Source organism: Neovison vison, chromosome 11 (assembly GCF_020171115.1).
Source record: "Neovison vison isolate M4711 chromosome 11, ASM_NN_V1, whole genome shotgun sequence".
NCBI lineage: Eukaryota > Metazoa > Chordata > Mammalia > Carnivora > Mustelidae > Neogale > Neogale vison.
Window position 1 is genome coordinate 169,075,484 of NC_058101.1, and position 17,847 is coordinate 169,093,330.

A 17,847-nucleotide genomic window follows, 5' to 3' on the forward strand; every position below is an offset into this window, starting at 1 on the left:
TGAGGGCTGAAGAGGAAAATGTTTTAGATTTCAGGAGCTCCTTTCTAGAGAGGAGGGTTTGCACAAAATTCAAGCTTGGTGTGAATTAGTATGAATTGCATTGTTAGTGTCTTTTCTCCTGAAATAATTCTAAATGTAGTTTTTGTAAAATGATGTGTTCCTAGCCTTGGTGTTCATATCCAGGAATTTTGTATTCTTAGAATTCACAGGCACCTGGGTGGTTCAGGCAGTTAAGTGTCTGCATTGGGCTTGGGTCATGATCCCAGGGTCCTGGGATTGAACCCTGGTTGGGTTCCCTGCTCAGCTGGCACTCAGCTACTCAGTCTCCCTCTGCCCTTCCCCCTCTCTCTTTCAAATAAATAAATAAATACATTCGTTAATATTTTCCCTCTTTAGAAAGTTAAATTTTAAGTTGATTTATTTACAGTACTGCATGATTTATTTACAGTACCAAGAAATAGGCACATGAATTGCTTCCATTGGCTTTTTGTAGATACTAAACCTCACAGATATCCTTAGAACATACATGATCACCTGATTATGTACTTCAGAAATCTGACATCTGGGTTTGTGATTCAGAATCAGAGTGAGCATTGAAAGAAAGCATCAATGTCTTCAGAAACTAATCAGTAACTCTGATTTATTTTTATTGGGCAATAATCACATGTCGTATTAATGAGCAGCCTCCTGTCTCTCTCACTTATGTCCTGATCTATAAACATGTGTCCATATAATGTGCTCATTTGTACCTCTAGTACAAATTCTATTCATGCTTTCTCATTCGTCCATAAATTTTGGGTGTAGTTTTGGAAATGGTCCAAAGGAGTTTTTCCAGGTCCTTCATGGATGTACAATAGAAGTCACTGACTCCTTACCTATTCTAAGTTTACATTGACTTACCTTGTTTTTTTATGTTGGCTTATAAATTCTCAAGTTCTTTTAGCTATAGAAAAACTATCGCAATGTGCTTGTAGATAAAATAAAATCTCTTAAGCTTTGTCTATTATATTTTGCCTGCAGCTTTAGTGTGTTATAGTGTATATATGATCACAACATCTTTTCAAAGAATACTTTTTGTTGATATTAGACATAAGTGAGGAACAAGGAAGCCATCATCATGGTAAGTTGATAAACACACTCATCACTGCCAAAAGTTTGCCCCAGCTCCTTGGAAATGCCTCTGTGCTCCTTCTCCTCCAGGAGGAGGTAGTTGAGAGGTATGCTTACCTCCTGGAGGCTGATTGAGGGTTTGTAAAGTTGATTTTTTGTGACAGATACACAGTAAATGTCTTTGAGATTCCTCATTGTCTCAAAAGGTATTTCAGCTTGTCCTCTCCTTGCCTGACGATTTCCGTCTTGGCCCTCATGGGATTGAAGTTCTGTGGAAGCTTCTCATTTTAACAGCCTTCTTGGGAACTTGTGCCTTTCTCATTGACCTCTTTTTTTTTTGAAGTTCTAAAGATTTATTGTAGTAAAATCTGGATGTGAACTATGTTTGTATGGTGAATGAATTGCAAATAACTAAAAAGATTCCACAATAGAACATTATTTAAACAAATCATGTTTAGCCATTCTAAAAAACTCAAAAGAATAAATAAGTACATACTTCCTGAAATAGAAAGATGTTTGAAACATAGTGTCCAGTGGAAAGACAGACTACAAAGTTTCACAATCCACACACAATACTAGTAGCTAATATTTCCAGGTCAGCTTTCTGTTGCCAATTTTGTGTATTTTATTTTATTATTTTTATTTTTTAAGATTTTTTTCCAATTTATTTATTTTCAGAAAAACAGTATTCATTATTTTTTCACCACACCCAGTGCTCCATGCAAGCTGTGCCCTCTATAATACCCACCACCTGGTACTCCAACCTCCCACACCCCCGCCACTTCAAACCCCTCAGACTGTTTTTCAGAGTCCATAGTCTCTCATGGTTCACCTCCCCTTCAAATTTACCCAAATTCCCTACTCCTCTGTAATGCCCCTTGTCCTCCATGCTATTTGTTATACTCCACAAATAAGTGAAACCATATGATAATTGACTCTCTCTGCTTGACTTCTTTCACTCAGCATAATCTCTTCCAGTCCCGTCCATGTTGCTACAAAAGTTGGATATTCGTCCTTTCTGATGGAGGCATAATACTCCATAGTGTATATGGACCACATCTTCCTTATCCATTCATCCATTGAAGGGCATCTTGGTTCTTTCCATAGTTTGGCGACTGTGGCCATTGCTGCTATAAACATTGGGGTACAGATGGCCCTTCTTTTCACGACATCTGTGTCTTTGGGTAAATACCCAGGAGTGCAATTACAGGGTCATAGGGAAGCTCTATTTTTAATTTCTTGAGGAATCTCCACACTGTTCTCCAAAGAGGCTGCACCAACTTGCATTCCCACCAACAGTGGAAGAGGGTTCCCCTTTCTCCACATCCTCTCCAACACATGTTGTTTCCTGTTTTGTTAATTTTGGCCATTCTAACTGGTGTAAGGTGATATCTCAATGTGGTATTAATTTGAATCTCCCTGAGGGCTAATGATGATGAGCATTTTTTCATGTGTCTGATAGCCATTTGTATGTCTTGATTGGAGAAGTGTCTGTTCATATCTTCTGCCCATTTTTTGATGTGTTTGCCTGTTTCGTGTGGGTTGAGTTTGAGGAGTTCTTTATAGATCCTGGATATCAACCTTTTGTCTGTACTGTCATTTGCAAATATCTTCTCCCATTCCGTGTGTTGCCTCTTTGTTTTTTTGACTGTTTCCTTTGCTGTGCAGAAGCTTTTGATTTTGATGAAGTCCCAGAAGTTTATTTTCGCTTTTGTTTCCTTTGCCTTTGGAGACATATCTTGAAAGAAGTTGCTGTGGCTGATATCAAAGAGATTACTGCCTATGTTCTCCTCTAAGATTCTAATGGATTCCTGTCTCACGTTGAGGTCTTTTTTCCATTTTAGTTGATCTTTGTGTACGGTGTAAGAGAATGTTCGAGTTTCATTCTTCTACATATAGCTGTCCAGTTTTCCCAGCACCATTTATTGAAGAGACTGTCTTTTTTCCACTGTATATCTTTTCCTGTTTTGTCAAAGATTAACTGACCATAGAATTGAGGGTCCATATCAGGGCTCTCTACTCTGTTCCACTGGTCTATGTGTCTGTTTTTATGCCAGTACCATGCTGTCTTGGTGATCACAGCTTTGTAATAAAGCTTGAAATCAGGTAAGGTGATGCCGTCAGCTTTATTTTTGTTTTTCAACATTTCCTTAGCGATTAGGGGTCTCTTCTGATTCCATACAAATTTTAGGATTATTTGCTCCAGCTCTTTGAAGAATGCCGGTGGAATTTTGATCGGAATGGCATTAAAAGTATAGATTGCTCTAGGCAGTATAGACATTTTAACAATGTTTATTCTTCTGGCCCAAGAGCATGGAATGGTCTTCCATCTTTTTGTGTCTTCTTCATTTACCTCTGGAGAACCATCCTCGCTGTAAGTATATTAATGTACCTTCTGTACTTTCATTCATAAATAAGCAAAAATTGTTATAGTCCCTGGACATTTTTATGTCCATTCAGTACTACAAATTTCACTCTATTACGTCAATTTTGATTATCACCTAGATTGATGTAGTTTTAAATTTCTATTGAAGTGCCTTCTTGATCCATATGTTCTTTTTTTTTTTTTTTTAAGTTCAAGCGTAATTGGCAAACAGTGTAATGTGAGTTTCAGGTGTACAACATGACTCCACAATTCTTTACATTTCTCAGTGCTCAGCAGAAGAAGTGCACTCTTCTTTCCCTTCACCTCCTTCACCCATCACTCCACCCACCTGCCCTTCCACCCATGTCTTCCTTAGAAGTGGGCTGTTGAATCTATCTCTCTCTCCGGTCATTTCTCCAGCTATCTTTCTGTTCTCGATCTCTAGTTTGAGTCATCTGTGGTCGGAGAGCATAGTTCCTGTGATTTCGATTCCTTTGGTGGTTCACATAGGTTGTATTGCCCCAAATATGGGCTCTCTCAGTGACAGTTCGTGTGAGCTTGAGCAGAATGTCTATACCTCATTGTTGAATGAAGTATTCTGCCGATGTGAGTGGATGCGGTGGATGGGTGATGCTGGTCAGTTCACCTGTGTTCTCATGGAACTTCTTCATCTCTGGATCAGTCAATGAGGGATAAGAGGATTTTGAATTCTCCAGCTGTAGGAATGGATTCATCTTTTCCCACCAGCAATATTTTCAGTTTCTGCTTCATGTGCTCTGATACTCTGCTGTTGATGCATGCGCATTAGAAATTGTTGTGTCATTTTGGAGAATTGACCCCTTCATCATTGAAATAATGCCTGTCATTATTCCTGACGGGTTTCCTTACTCTGTGGTGTGTTTTGAAGGATCATTTCACTGGCCACAGGTTTCTAGCTCGATGTTCCTTTAAACAGTATAAACACTTCATCCTTCTTGATGGCATGGTTTCTGAAAAGAAGTGTGATGTCGTTCTTATCCTTTTTCTCTGGAGTAAGGTGTTACTGCTCACCTCTCCCCTTCCCACACCCACTCCCAATCCCTGCTCCAGATTTCCAGAACAATTTCTTTGTCTTTAATGATCTGTAGCTGAATATTCTAGATTAGGAAACATTGGTGTTTTTGGTTCATTGTTTGTGTTTGTGTTTTGGTATTTATACTGCTTTCAATGTTTTGATTTTCCTGGTTCTTGATTAGGTAACTCCATTAATTTCGGGCAATCCTCTGTCATTATTGCTTCAAATAGCTCTCCGTCCACTCTCCTATAGGAATAGGTATTCCTGTTAAGTGTGTGTTACACATTTTGTAATGACCTACCAGTCTTGGGTTTTCTGTGTTGTCTGTGTAATTTTTGTCTTTGTGTTTCTTTTTTTGGAAGTTTCTTTACTGTCAATGATTCTTTCCTCTGGTTTATTTTGAGTCTCTTCATGAAGCCAGTGCACACACTCTTGATTTTTATAATGGTGTTGTTGTCTTTCTACACAACATGTTACAATCTTAGAGTTTCCTATCTCTGTCCACATTTACCATCTCTTCTTCCTCTTGTGCACTTTTCCCTTAGGCCCAGTATCATACATCAAAGAGATTTTAAAGTCCAGCCTGCTCTCCCCATCACTTCTGCCACAGGAAGTGTGATTCTCATGCTTGCTGTGATGGTTTTTACCTACAGCATGCCTTGTAGGGTTGTGTTGAAAGCTAGATACCGTGTCCTGAAAGAAGGGAAGTAAGTGGGAGTTAGGGTGAGGTTTTCTGCTCCTCTGGCTCGGGGTTAGACTGAGGTCCTCGCCAGTGAGACAGGTAGGAGATGGCACTGGAGCTGAGTATTTCCCTCACCTCTATGGCTTAGTCTTTGGGAAACCCCCAGTTAGACTCTGGAGACATAGTTTCATTTGAGGGCAGACCTTTGTAAGAAGAAAGAACTCTTTTGAGTTTCTTTCTCCGTGGGACTATTCCCCCCTCTCCCTCACAATGGAGAAAACTTCCCTTCAAAGAGAAAAGAAAAATATTATATATTTGGTGTAGCCATCGACCTTTCCACTTCCCCTGCCCATGGGGCTGGTGACATGGGCCACAGGAGCTCAGAGATTCCTAATCAACATGTGAAATTAAAGGAATAACCATGGCTTTCTGATTTCCCTCCCCTGATGCACTCTCTCCAACAACATACTATGACTGGTTTATTGATAGAATGATGATATTCCAATAACCTGGCAAGATTTGGGGGTTGGCCCCAGCCTCTCATCATCCTGTAAAACTTTTAAAACAGGAAATATGTTAATGGTGTCAAAATGAGGTCTTGCCTAGATGTTATTGAGCTATAATAACATGAGGGTGACTCAAAGCTGAATTGCCTCACTCCCCCTTTTGGAAACACCAGCTCTCATTTCTTCCGTGGCTTATGCTTCATCTCATCACGGGCCACTCTTTATCTCATCCGATGGCTCTTACTTCTTTTGGATGACACTGCATTTAAACAGTCTGGGAAACTTCATATCACCTGATGTGCCATAACTGTGTGTGAATTCAGCAAACAGCCAACTCTTTGTCAGGTTTCAGGATAGCTTTGTAGAGAAGGAAAGAGGTGGCATATCCTTGACACAGCCTTTGCTCCCTTGCCTGCCTGCCTTCTTTCCTCATTCCTTCTATTTTCTTTCTTTCAGTATTTTAAAATAGTCCCAGGTTCTGTGCTTCAGTGCAGATACTGGGTTGCAAAAATGTGAGGGAAATATACTAAGTGAAATAAGTCCAGTGGAGAAAGTCAATTATCCTTTGGCTTCACTTATTTGTGTAACATAAGGAATAGCATAGGCAATATTTGGAGAAGGAAGGGAAAAATGAATTGGGGGGGAAGAGTTAGAGGGAGAGATGAACCATGAGAGACTATTGACTCTGGGAAGCAAACTGAGGGTTTTAGAGGAGAGAGGTATGAGGAGCCTGGTGATGGGTAATAAGGAGGGTATTTCATGGAGCACTGGGTGTTATACACAAACAGTGTATCCTGGAACACTACATCAAAAACTAATGACAGAAGGGACAAGATGGCGTGGGGAAGTTGGTAGGAGGCACCTTTTCAACCTGTACTCTAAAGTGAGCTGATTACCTACCAAAGAACTCTGATCACCCATGAAATCAGCCTGAGATCAGAATTTTACACATCTGGATCTCTACAGAGGCAGAAGATGCCAATGGGCAGGTAAAGCAGAGTGGGAAAGGCAGACTGATATTGGAAGATAAACAAAAGGGGGAGGGGACCACCAGAGCTGACCAGTTGGAAAGTAATACCCTAATACGAGCGAGTGTGCCCTGTGTCTGGGGACCAGCATTAACTTGGAGACAGGTTGAAAGCACTCCAAAAGAGCAAAGGAATGTGGGGTGTAAATTGTGGGAATTGGGGCATCTAGGGACAGGGGCTTAAGTTCCCGGTCCCTGGAGAGACTCAACTGCCTCTGAGCCAGAGAGAGTGTGACAAGGAAACCAGATCTTGGTCCCAGAACTGCCATCACACCCGAGATTGCATGGGTTCTGGCTCCTGTGAGGGGATGGGAGCCACGCAGGATGGCAGAATGTGCGAGCCCTGCTACAGAGCCTGTAATGCGCGCATCCCTCATCCTCCCCTGAGAGAGGTACAAAGGCCCAGCCAGCGCTCTTTGATACCCGCCATTGTTTCAGAGCCTAACACAAGCACCCCATACTCTCCCACGAGAGAGGTGCGCGAAGGCCCAGGCTGGTGCTTTTGGACCTGCGACCATTCTCAGAGCCTGAGACGCGCCTGCGACCCACAGCCTCCCCCGAAAGAGGTGCGCGCAAGCCAGGTGCTCTTAGACCCAGAAAGACTAGGCACTCCCAGCCTGGGCCAGCGGGAAAATCTCAGAGTGTGATCACTGCTTAGAACCTCTCTGGCGGTCTGGAGATCCCAGACAGTCGCCGCTGCCATGCTGTTGGGTACAAGCAGAAGATCCTGCATCCCCAGGGACCACGACTCAGAACCTACTCTGCCAGCAGCCAAGGAGAAATTTATATGGGCTCTGCAACACCCACAGAAGAACAGACTGAGGCTTCTCTCTGAGAGGGAGATCAGGGTACAGTTTGCTTTCCTCTAAACCTACAAAAACCATCAAAAGAGGTCAAGGCGAGGTGGGGGGAAGGTGAACAAACATAAAATCCTCCAGAGAACAAAAGCCTGAAACAACCAGTTTCCTCAGAGCCCACCCCCTAGAGGGGGACTGGAGGACTTAACTCAGGGAACATTACTGACTGAAAACCAACGTGGCAGGCACCTCCCCCAGAAAACCAACGAGGAAAGAAAAAAAAAAAGAAAAAAGAAAAAAAAGAAAGACTACAAGAGAACCACCACAACTACTTCATAGGACAACTTTTATTTTTAATTTGTTCCCACTATTCTGGCTCATTTCTTGTATATAGATAATTGTTAACCTATTTACCATCACAGTGAGTTGTCCAGCACATCAAATTCCATAATAAACTTCCACCCTGAACTTTTTGATGCATATACCTGTGTTTCTCTTTTACACTTATATTTATTGAATTTTTAAAAAAATTAGTTTAGTTTAGTTTATTCCTTTTTTATTTTTATTTTCTAATATTCATATAGAGTTAAACTTAAAAGTAATCCCCATTCCCCAATCAATACTTCCCCTATAGGTAAACCAATTTTTAATCCCCCTTTATCCTAGGAAAGTTGAGTCCTTTAACAAAGACATCAAGATACATCCAAGAAGGATGAAAACAAACTTCCTCACCCACACTGAGAATTTATAACCACTCTCCCATCTTTTTCTTCCACCAGTGTTTCTGTGATTTTGTGTTTGTCCTGATAGTATATAAATCTTACACTTGGGGTTCTTTTCAACGAGGTTCTTCCTATATTTGCATATGTTTATATATTTTTCTCTTGTTATATACTTTTATCAGTCTTTTTCTTTGTCTGTTTTTGTTTGTATACCTCATAAATCTTACCTTGGGGTGCATTTGGGCTGAACCTTCTCTTTCATCTTCCCTTTCTTTCCTGTCTCTCTCTATCTCTCTCTCTCTTATTTTTTTTTTCTTTTTCTTGTCTTTTTCTCTCATTTGGGTGGGGAATACTGATTGATCAGAAATGTTCCAGAATGCACCCTGAATGCACCACGGTCGATGCATCCAGCTACATCTGTTCAGTCATCTCTCACCAAAATGACTAGGAGGAGGAATCCAAACAGAAGAAAAATACAGAGGATGGACCTTCCACAACAGAGCTAAGGGCTATCAACATAGACAATATGTCGAAAAGAGAATTCAGGCTAACATTTATCCAGGCAATAGCTAGGTTGGAGAAAGCCATGGATGACCAAACGGAATTGATTAGGGCCGAGCTGAAAGTGACCAGACAGGATGTTCACAATGTTAGGGCAGAGTTAAAAGTTACCAGGGCTGATGTTGACAATGTTCTCAATGAGTTACAATCTAATCTAAATTCTCTCAAACCTAGGGTAACTGAGACAGAAGATAGAATTAGTGATCTGGAGGACAAACAGATAGAGAGAAAGATCAAGAGGAAGCCTGGAACAAACAGCTTAGAAACCACAAAAACAGAATCAGGGAAGTAAATGATGCCAGGAAACATTGCAACGTCAGAATTATTGGAATCCCTGAAGGGGAGGAGAAAGAAAGAAGTCTAGAAGATATAGTGGAACAAGTCCTTCATGAAAATTTCCCAATCTAGTGAATGGAACCAGCATTCATATACTAGAGGCCAAAAGTTCTCCACCCAAGATTATAGATTCCAGAAAAACATCAAGACACCTGATAGTCAAATTGAGGAATCATAATTGTAGGTATAATCTCTTGAAAACTTCTAGCACAAAGAGGCTCCTTACTTACAAAACCTATGGGATACAGCAAAGGACATCCTAAGGGGGAAATACATAGCCACCCAAGTCTCCATCAAAGAAACCTGAAAACTCCAGAACACAGCAGCTGTCTCTACACGGAAACTTCTCAAGAATAAACCACATACTGGTTCACAAATCAGGACTCAACCGATACCTAAAGACTGAGATGATTCCCTGCATATTCTCAGATCACAATGCTTTGAAACTGGAGCTCAATCACAAGGAAAAGTTCCAAAGGAACTCAAATACCTGGAAGCTAAAGACCACCTTGCTTAAGAATGCTTGGATCAACCAGGAGATCAAAGAAGAACTGAAACAATTCATGGAAACCAATGAGAATGAAGACACTTCAGTACAAAACCTATGGGATACAGCAAAGGACATCCTAAGGGGGAAATACATAGCTACCCAAGTCTCCATCAAAGAAAACTGAAAACTCCAGAACACAGCAGCTGTCTCTACACCTTAAAGAACTGGAGAATCAACAACAAATCAAACCAACTCCACACATAAGAAGGGAAATCATCAAGTTTAGAGCTGAGATCAACGAGGTAGAAACCAGAGATACAATAGAACATAACAATGAAACTAGAAGCTGGTTTTTGGAAGAATCAATAAGATTGATAAGCCATTGGCCACACTAATCCGAAAGAAAAGAGAGAAAGCCCAAATTCATAAAATTATGAATGAAAAGGGAGAGATCACAACTAATGCCAAGGAAGTAGAAACAATCATCAGAAGTTATTATCAACAGTTTATTTGCCAATAAGCTTAGCAACCTAGATGAAATGGATGAATTCCTGGAAAACTATAAACTCCCAAAATTGAAACCAGGAAGAATTCAACAACCAGAATAGACTGATGTCTAGTAATGAGATTGAAGCAGTGATCAAAAATCTCCCAAAAACAAGAGTCCAGGTCCTGACGGATTCCCAGGGGAATTCCACCAAACTTTCAAAGAAGAAATAACACCTATTCTCCTGAAACTGTTTCAAAAAACTGAAGCAGAAGGAAAACTTCCAGATTCTTTCTATGAAGCCAGCATTACCCTGATTCCCAAACCAGGCAAAGAAAATACCAAAAAGGAGAATTTCAGACCAATATCACTGATGAATATGGATGCTAAGACTCTCAACAAGATCCTAGCAAACAGGATCCAATAGCACATTAAAAAGATTATCCACCATGACCAGGTGGGATTCATCCCTGGGCTACAAGGATGGTTCAACATTCGCAAATCAATCAATGTGATAGAACAAATTAGTATGAGAAGAGAAAAGAACCACACATGGTCCTCTCAATCGATGCAGAAAAAGCATTTGACAAAATTCAGCATCTGTTCCATTAAAATGCTTCAAAGTATAGGGATAGAGGGAACATTCCTGAACCTCATCAAATCTATCTATGAAAGACCCACAGCAAATATCATCCTCAATGGGAAAAAGCTTGCATCTTTTCCGTTGAGATCAGGAAGACCACAAGGATGCCCACTGTCACCACTCTTGTTCAACATAGTATTAGAAGTCCTAGCAACAGTAATCAGACAACAAAGAGAAATAAAAGGTATCCAAATTGGCAATGAAGAAGTCAAACGCTCTCTCTTTGCAGATGACATGATTCTTTATATGGAAAACCCAAAAGACCCCACCCCTAATCTACTAGAACTCATACAGCCATTCAGTAATGTGGTCGGATACAAAGTCAATGTACAGAAATCAGTGGCTTTCTTATACACTAACAATGAAAATACAGAAAGGGAAATTAGAGAACTGATTCTATCAACAGTAGCACCAAAAACCATAAGATACCTGGGAATAAACCTAACCAAAGAGGTAAAGGATCTGTACTTGAGAACTACAGAACACTCATGAAAGAAATTGAAGAAGACACAAAAAGATGGAAGATCATTCCATGCTCTTGGAACGGAAGAATAAACATTGTTAAAATGTCTATAATGCCTAGAGCAATCTATACTTTTAATGCCATTCCAATCAAAATTTCACCAGTATTCTTCAAATTCCTGGAGCAAATAATCCAAAAATTTATATGGAATTAGAAGAGACCCCGGATCGCTAAGGAAATGTTGAAAAACAAAAATAAAATGAGGGCATCATGTTACCTGATTTCAAGCATTACTACAAAGCTGTGATAACCAAGACAGCATGGTACTGGCATACAAACAGACACATAGACCAGTGGAACAGAGTAGAGAGCCCAGATATGGACCCTCAACTCTATGGGCAAATAATCTTCGACAAAGCAGGAAAAATATACAGTGGAAAAAAGACAGTCTCTTCAATAAATGGTGCTGGGAAAACTAGACAGCTATATGTAGAAGAATGAAAATCGACCATTCTCTTACACCATACACAAATATAAACTCAAAATGGATAAAAGACCTCAACGTGAGACAGGAATCCATCCGAATCCTAGAAGAGAACATAGGCAGTAATCTCTTCGATATCAGCCACAGCAACTCCTTTCAAGATATGTCTCGAAAGGCAAAGGGACAAAAAAGCCAAAATAAACTTCTGGGACTTCATCAAACTCAACCCACACGAAACAGACAAACACATCAAAAAATGGGCAGAAGATATGAACAGACACTTCTCCAATCAAGACATACAAATGGCTATCAGACACATGAAAAAATGCTCATCATCATTAGCCCTCAGGGAGATTCAAATTAAAACCACATTGAGATATCACCTTACACCAGTTAGAATGGCCAAAATTAGCAAGACAAGAAACAACATGTGTTGGAGAGGATGTGGAGAATGGGGAACCCTCTTCCACTGTTGGTGGGAATGCAAGTTGGTGCAGCCTCTTTGGAGAACAGTGTGGAGATTCCTCAAGAAATTAAAAATAGAGCTTCCCTATGACCCTGCAATTGCACTCCTGGGTATTTACCCCAAAGATACAGATGTCTTGAAAAGAAGGGCCATCTGTACCCCAATGTTTATAGCAGCAATGGCCACAGTCGCCAAACTATGGAAAGAACCAAGATGCCCTTCAATGGATGAATGGATAAGGAAGATGTGGTCCATATACACTATGGAGTATTATGCCTCCATCAGAAAGGATGAATACCCAACTTTTGTAGCAACATGGACGGGACTGGAAGAGATTATGCTGAGTGAAACAAGTCAAGCAGAGAAAGTCAATTATCATATGGTTTCACTTATTTGTGGAGCATAACAAATAGCATGGAGGACAAGGGGCGTTAGAGAGGAGTAGGGAATTTGGGTAAATTGGAAGGGGAGGTGAACCATGAGAGACTATGGACTCTGAAAAACAGTCTGAGGGGTTTGAAGTGGCGGGTGAGTTGGAGGTTGGGGTACCAGGTGGTGGGTATTATAGAGGGCACGGCTTGCATGGAGCACTGGGTGTGGTGAAAAAATAATGAATACTGTTTTTCTGAAAATAAATAAATTGGAAAAAAAAATCAAAAGCTTCTGCACAGCCAAGGAAACAGTCCATAAAACATAGAGGCAACCCGCGGAATTGGAGAAGATATTTGCAAATGACAGTACAGACAAAAGGTTGATATCCAAGATCTACAAAGAATACCTCAAACTCAACACACACAAAATAGATAATCATATCAAAATATGGGCAGAAGTTATGAACATACACTTCTCCAATGAAGTCATACAAATGGCTATCAGACACATGAAAAAATGTTCATCATCACTAGCCATCAGGGAGATTCAAATTAAAACCACATTGAGATATCACCTTACACCAGTTAGAATGGCCAAAATTAGCAAGACAAGAAACAACATGTGTTGGAGGGGATGTGGAGAAAGGGGACCCCGTTTCCACTGTTGGTAGGAATGCAAGTTCGTGCAGCCTCATTGGAGAACAGTGTGGAGATTCCTCAAGAAATTAAAAATAGAACTTCCCTAGGACCCTGCCATTGCACTGCTGGGTATTTACTCCAATGGTACAGATGTCGTGATTAGAAGGGCCATCTGTACCCCAATGTTTATAGCAGCAATGGCCACGGTCACCAAACTGTGGAAAGAACCAAGATGCCCTTAAATGGATGAATGGATAAAGAAGATGTGGTCCATACACACTATGGAGTATTATGACTCCATCAGAAAGGACGAATACCCAGCTTTTGTAGCAACATGGATGGGACCAGAGGAGATTATGCTGAGTGAAATAAGGCAGCAAACAGAGTCAATTATCATATGGTTTCACTTATTGGTGGAGCATGGTGGACATGGGGGGTTAGGAGAAGGGAGTTGGGTAAAATTTGAAGGGGAGGTGAACCATGAGAGACTATGGACTCTGAAAAACAATATGAGGGGTTTTAAGTCTTGGGGGTTGGGAGGTTGGGGGAACCAGGTGGTGGGTATTAGAGAGGGCACGGATTGCATGGAGCACTGGGTATGGTACAAAAACAAAGTATACTGTTAGGCTGAAAATATATAAAAAATAAATTAAAAAAAAAACAAGAAAAAAAACTAATGACGGACTGTGTGGTGACTAACATTAAAAAAGCTAGGGAAATAATGAATTAATGGATATTTTTTTCAATGTCTGCTTGATTCCTTGTCAAAAGTGAATAGGTTGAACATTCATTGAATACTATGTGAATAGAATTTGGGGGCAAAAATAAGTTAAACACACTGTGCTCTTTATCATAAATTTATTGTTAACAATGATGACTTCATCAGAAATTCTAATTTTATCTTCCATTTTAATCCTGTGAATTCATGCTGCTAAGCAAAGTGATCATTTTAATATCTTTGGGTTTCAATTGTGGTACTATCTGTACTACAGATTATTATTCATAATATGTTTTGTCATCCAGCTTACCTTTGTTTCTTCCTCTCTTAGATAAAGCCTCGACAATATGAAGGTAAGATTTGGGGCTTCGGTTTTCTTTGGCAAAAATTCTCAGTACCCGTGTTTGATGTGTGTTTAATTTAATGAGGGATAAATATGGTGACTTCTGATGTCTCACTGAGTTAAGTCTTGAAAATGCTTCTCTTCCCCATGGGGAGTCTTAAGTGACAGTGTGTAGGGAGTTGCCATCTCTATGAGTCCAGGAGAAGGAACTCTTTGTGGGACTAGGGAGAATACAAGGTGTAATTTTGCAGAGAGATGTTTAGGAGGCAAGTGATGATGACAGCGTGAGGTCTGGAGAGAGTACTTCACCATGAGCTGGCTCTTGGTGAAATGTCAAGAGGAGAAAACTCTCTGAGTCTAGCAAATCAGCTACACTTAGAGAAGAAGGCAGATATTGCCATGCAGAGCGTGTGTCACAGGAGAGAAGTAAACCATGGTTTTAAGTCTGAAGTGGAGGGGGCCTTTCCTGCCAGGGGAGAATGAATGGAATAGAGCCTGTGCCAGAGGGGATAATGGATAGTGTGTGGGGCTCATGGATTGTGGTGATTCCATGGTACTGGCTGATGATGGCCTGGGTGGCCACCTGGCACTTAGGAAAGCATTGAATGTCGTTGTTCATTGTTGTGAGTGTAGAAGTGGTACTGGTGAGAATAGAGGTCTCAGAGCAGGAGAGCGCTCACAGTGGGTCAGGAGAAGAGAATTTTGCACTTTGAGGCAAGATGAGAGAGTTATTTTTTTAAGAGATTCTGTTTATTCACTTGATAGAGAGAGAGAGAGCACAAGTAGGCAGAGTGGGAGGCAGACAGAGAGGGAGAAGCAGGTCCCTGCTGTGCAGAGAGTTGGATGTGGGATGCGATCCCAGGACCCAGGCTCCTGATCCCAGCAGAAGGCAGACCCTTAACCAACTGAGCCACACAGGTGACTCAGGATGAGAAAATGAAGTGGCTCCTAGAGGAGTCTGTGTTCTAGACCTTACAAGTGTTATGCAGCTGCCATCAGTCTCCTCATGAGTGTTGTTTTCCTTGAAGGGTGGAAGGTAATATTCTCCTGTTGTGATGAAAAAAGCTTTTCTTCTCAGGCTTGTGCATTATCTAGGGCCTCCAAAGACTCTATGTAACATGGAGATTGTACCCAAGTGAGTTTATAGCAGAGATCTTGTCCTCTAGAGCCCCCAGCCTGGGACACATGAAAGGCGATCTCTGAGCAGCAGAAAGTCTCTGAAGGCCTGTGAGTTGTCACTCACTGACATCTTGAGCTTTCCTTGTGTGGAATTCCAAGTAGGACCTGGAAGTGGACATTCCACTGAGCAGGAACAAAGTATAGTTTTTTCTCATTATGGGTTGTTTGCAGGGACCTGCTTTTGTATCTCAATCACTGGAGGAGAGAGATGTTAGTTGCTAGGATGCTTGATTTTTCGGTCACATCTCTGGCAATGACATTAGCATATGCAAGGTTTGAATTTTCCAATAATGGTGCTTACAGGTGGGAGAAAAATGAGAAAGCATTCGATTGTTTTTTTTTATTTTTATGTTTGAAAACATTTTAAGTAGGAATCTCACTGATATAGAAAGTCTTAGGTTTCAAATGCTGCTACAACATGCTTCCTTCAGGCACAATGGGAATGCTAGCAAGTTAGTGACACCCAAGTGTCAGAGAATGTACTCTGGTGCTAATATATTGGGATTATTCAATGTCGCTGTTTTTGCTAATTATCTTAAAATTCTTTTTTCTCCTTTCAGTTACTTTAGACAAAATCAAGATGAAGATTAATGATCTTAAAAACGAAAACAGGGATCTTGAAAAAAACATAGCGAGTTGGGAGGAGAAGGTATGTGTGCCCTTTCAAATATTTTCTTGTGATTTCATTTTGGTTACTTACCCTCTGGTAGTTCATTCTATCGACCATATCATGCAACCCAGAAATGGTCCTTGAATAAGAGAAGCTTCACAAATGTAGAGTACTGCCTCTTTCTTTGTGAAAGGAGTCACAAATATAGGTTTCTTTCACATGCTATTTTGGACTTCTGATTCCTTTTTCATATTTTTTATAGGCCAGGGAAGCAAAGAAGCAAGCAGAAACAAAGACAGACCATAAGCGTTCCCTTGCTGGAGTACATATATTAAAAGTAAGACTCCTTTCTTTGCCTGACTTGTGTTTTAACAGCAGAAATAAAAGTAATAAATTATTATTATTATTATTAAAATTATTATTTCAAAGATTGATTTGAGAGAAGGAAAGAGTGAGGGGAGGGGGTCTGAAGGAGACAGAGAGTGAATGCCAAGCAGACACCGTGCCGAGTGTTTCACCTGATGCAGGGATCATTCCCATGACCCTGAGATCAGGACTGAGGCAAACGAAAGCAGGAATCAGACACTCCACAAACTGGGCTACCCAGGTGCAACCCAGGTGCCCCAAGGAATGAATCATTGTTACTCATTCAATATGTTTTCTTGAAGAACATTAAAAAGGTGGAAGAGATTAATGAAAATTAGAAGGTCTCCCTTCATTGTAAACAGGCTCTCTTACAAGCTCAGAGAGAAAAGAATATCAAGAATGTGGATGTGGGAAAACTTAGGTGTTAGTTGTACTATAATGTGGCTTGGGAGGCTTTTGGTTCATTGGATGAGGTGAGTGCAGTGTACTCGTGTGCTGTTTACGCAGTAGAGCCTGGGCATCTGGGACCTGCAACTCCTACTGAACCATGAGCTGTGATTTCACTTAGGACCACCCCGATGAGGTTTGCAATTTCAAGGCCTAGGAAGTATGGCTTATTTCACAGCTGGGTAATCATCACATCATTCAGCACTGCCCTCCAAGTTATGTAGAAAATCCCACAAAATACGTGAGCAGTGAAGGATGATAGCAAGCCCAATTTGTATAGTAGAATATTATTTTATATCAGTTCCTCTAAGAAAGCCATTTGTGCGTTTTTTGACATGAACGAGTTTCTTTACTTTCCCCTTATTCTATTTATGCCTCAAGGGCTTTCTTTGTTGTTGAGATGGGCATCATTGAAGACCATTTTTCAGATCTGCCTACCATAATACTTATTAAATTAATCAATTTTCTTTCACACATTGATAATTTTCATGCATTTGTAGATGTTAACATAATACTACTATATCATTCATATTGTTATTGATGGAGTTAAATTTATTAAAGTTTAATATTAGTTTATTAAACTAAATATATTGGGTGGAGATTACACCCCAAAAATATTTTGCATAGGAATTTTTCAGTAAAAGAATGTATTAACCATTGTACAGAGAGCTATTTAAACCAAGAAACTGTCTCTAAAAGGGGACTAAATAAAACAGTTCTTTTTCTTTCAGATTGTGATAACTATGGCAATATAGATGTCTTAAAGCCTTGAGGACTAAACTTGTGCTTTACAGGAATTTAGCAGAACTATAATCAGATAGAGTACTCTAAAGCAACATGGATTATGCTGAGGCATTGTTCATACAGTTAGTTGAGCTGGTCAAGGTAAGGAAATAAATACAAAAGTAACATATATTGGCCTGTGATTAATTAATTATTATTATTACTATTTAATCTAAGAACCACATACTGTTTTCCACA

At 40.3% G+C, this 17,847-nt stretch overlaps 1 protein-coding gene across 1 annotated transcript in view; it reads left to right on the top strand.

Moving 5' to 3' along the window:
* Nucleotides 1-16,419, top strand: part of LOC122890360 (translation initiation factor IF-2-like) — a 36,496-nt gene extending 20,077 nt beyond the window's left edge. The window contains exons 6-8 of the mRNA XM_044225990.1: nt 14,253-14,274; nt 16,004-16,092; nt 16,316-16,419. The gene's annotated coding sequence lies outside the window, so the exon portion shown is untranslated. The remainder of the gene's footprint in view (nt 1-14,252; nt 14,275-16,003; nt 16,093-16,315) is intronic.
* Nucleotides 16,420-17,847: the final 1,428 nt, after the last annotated feature.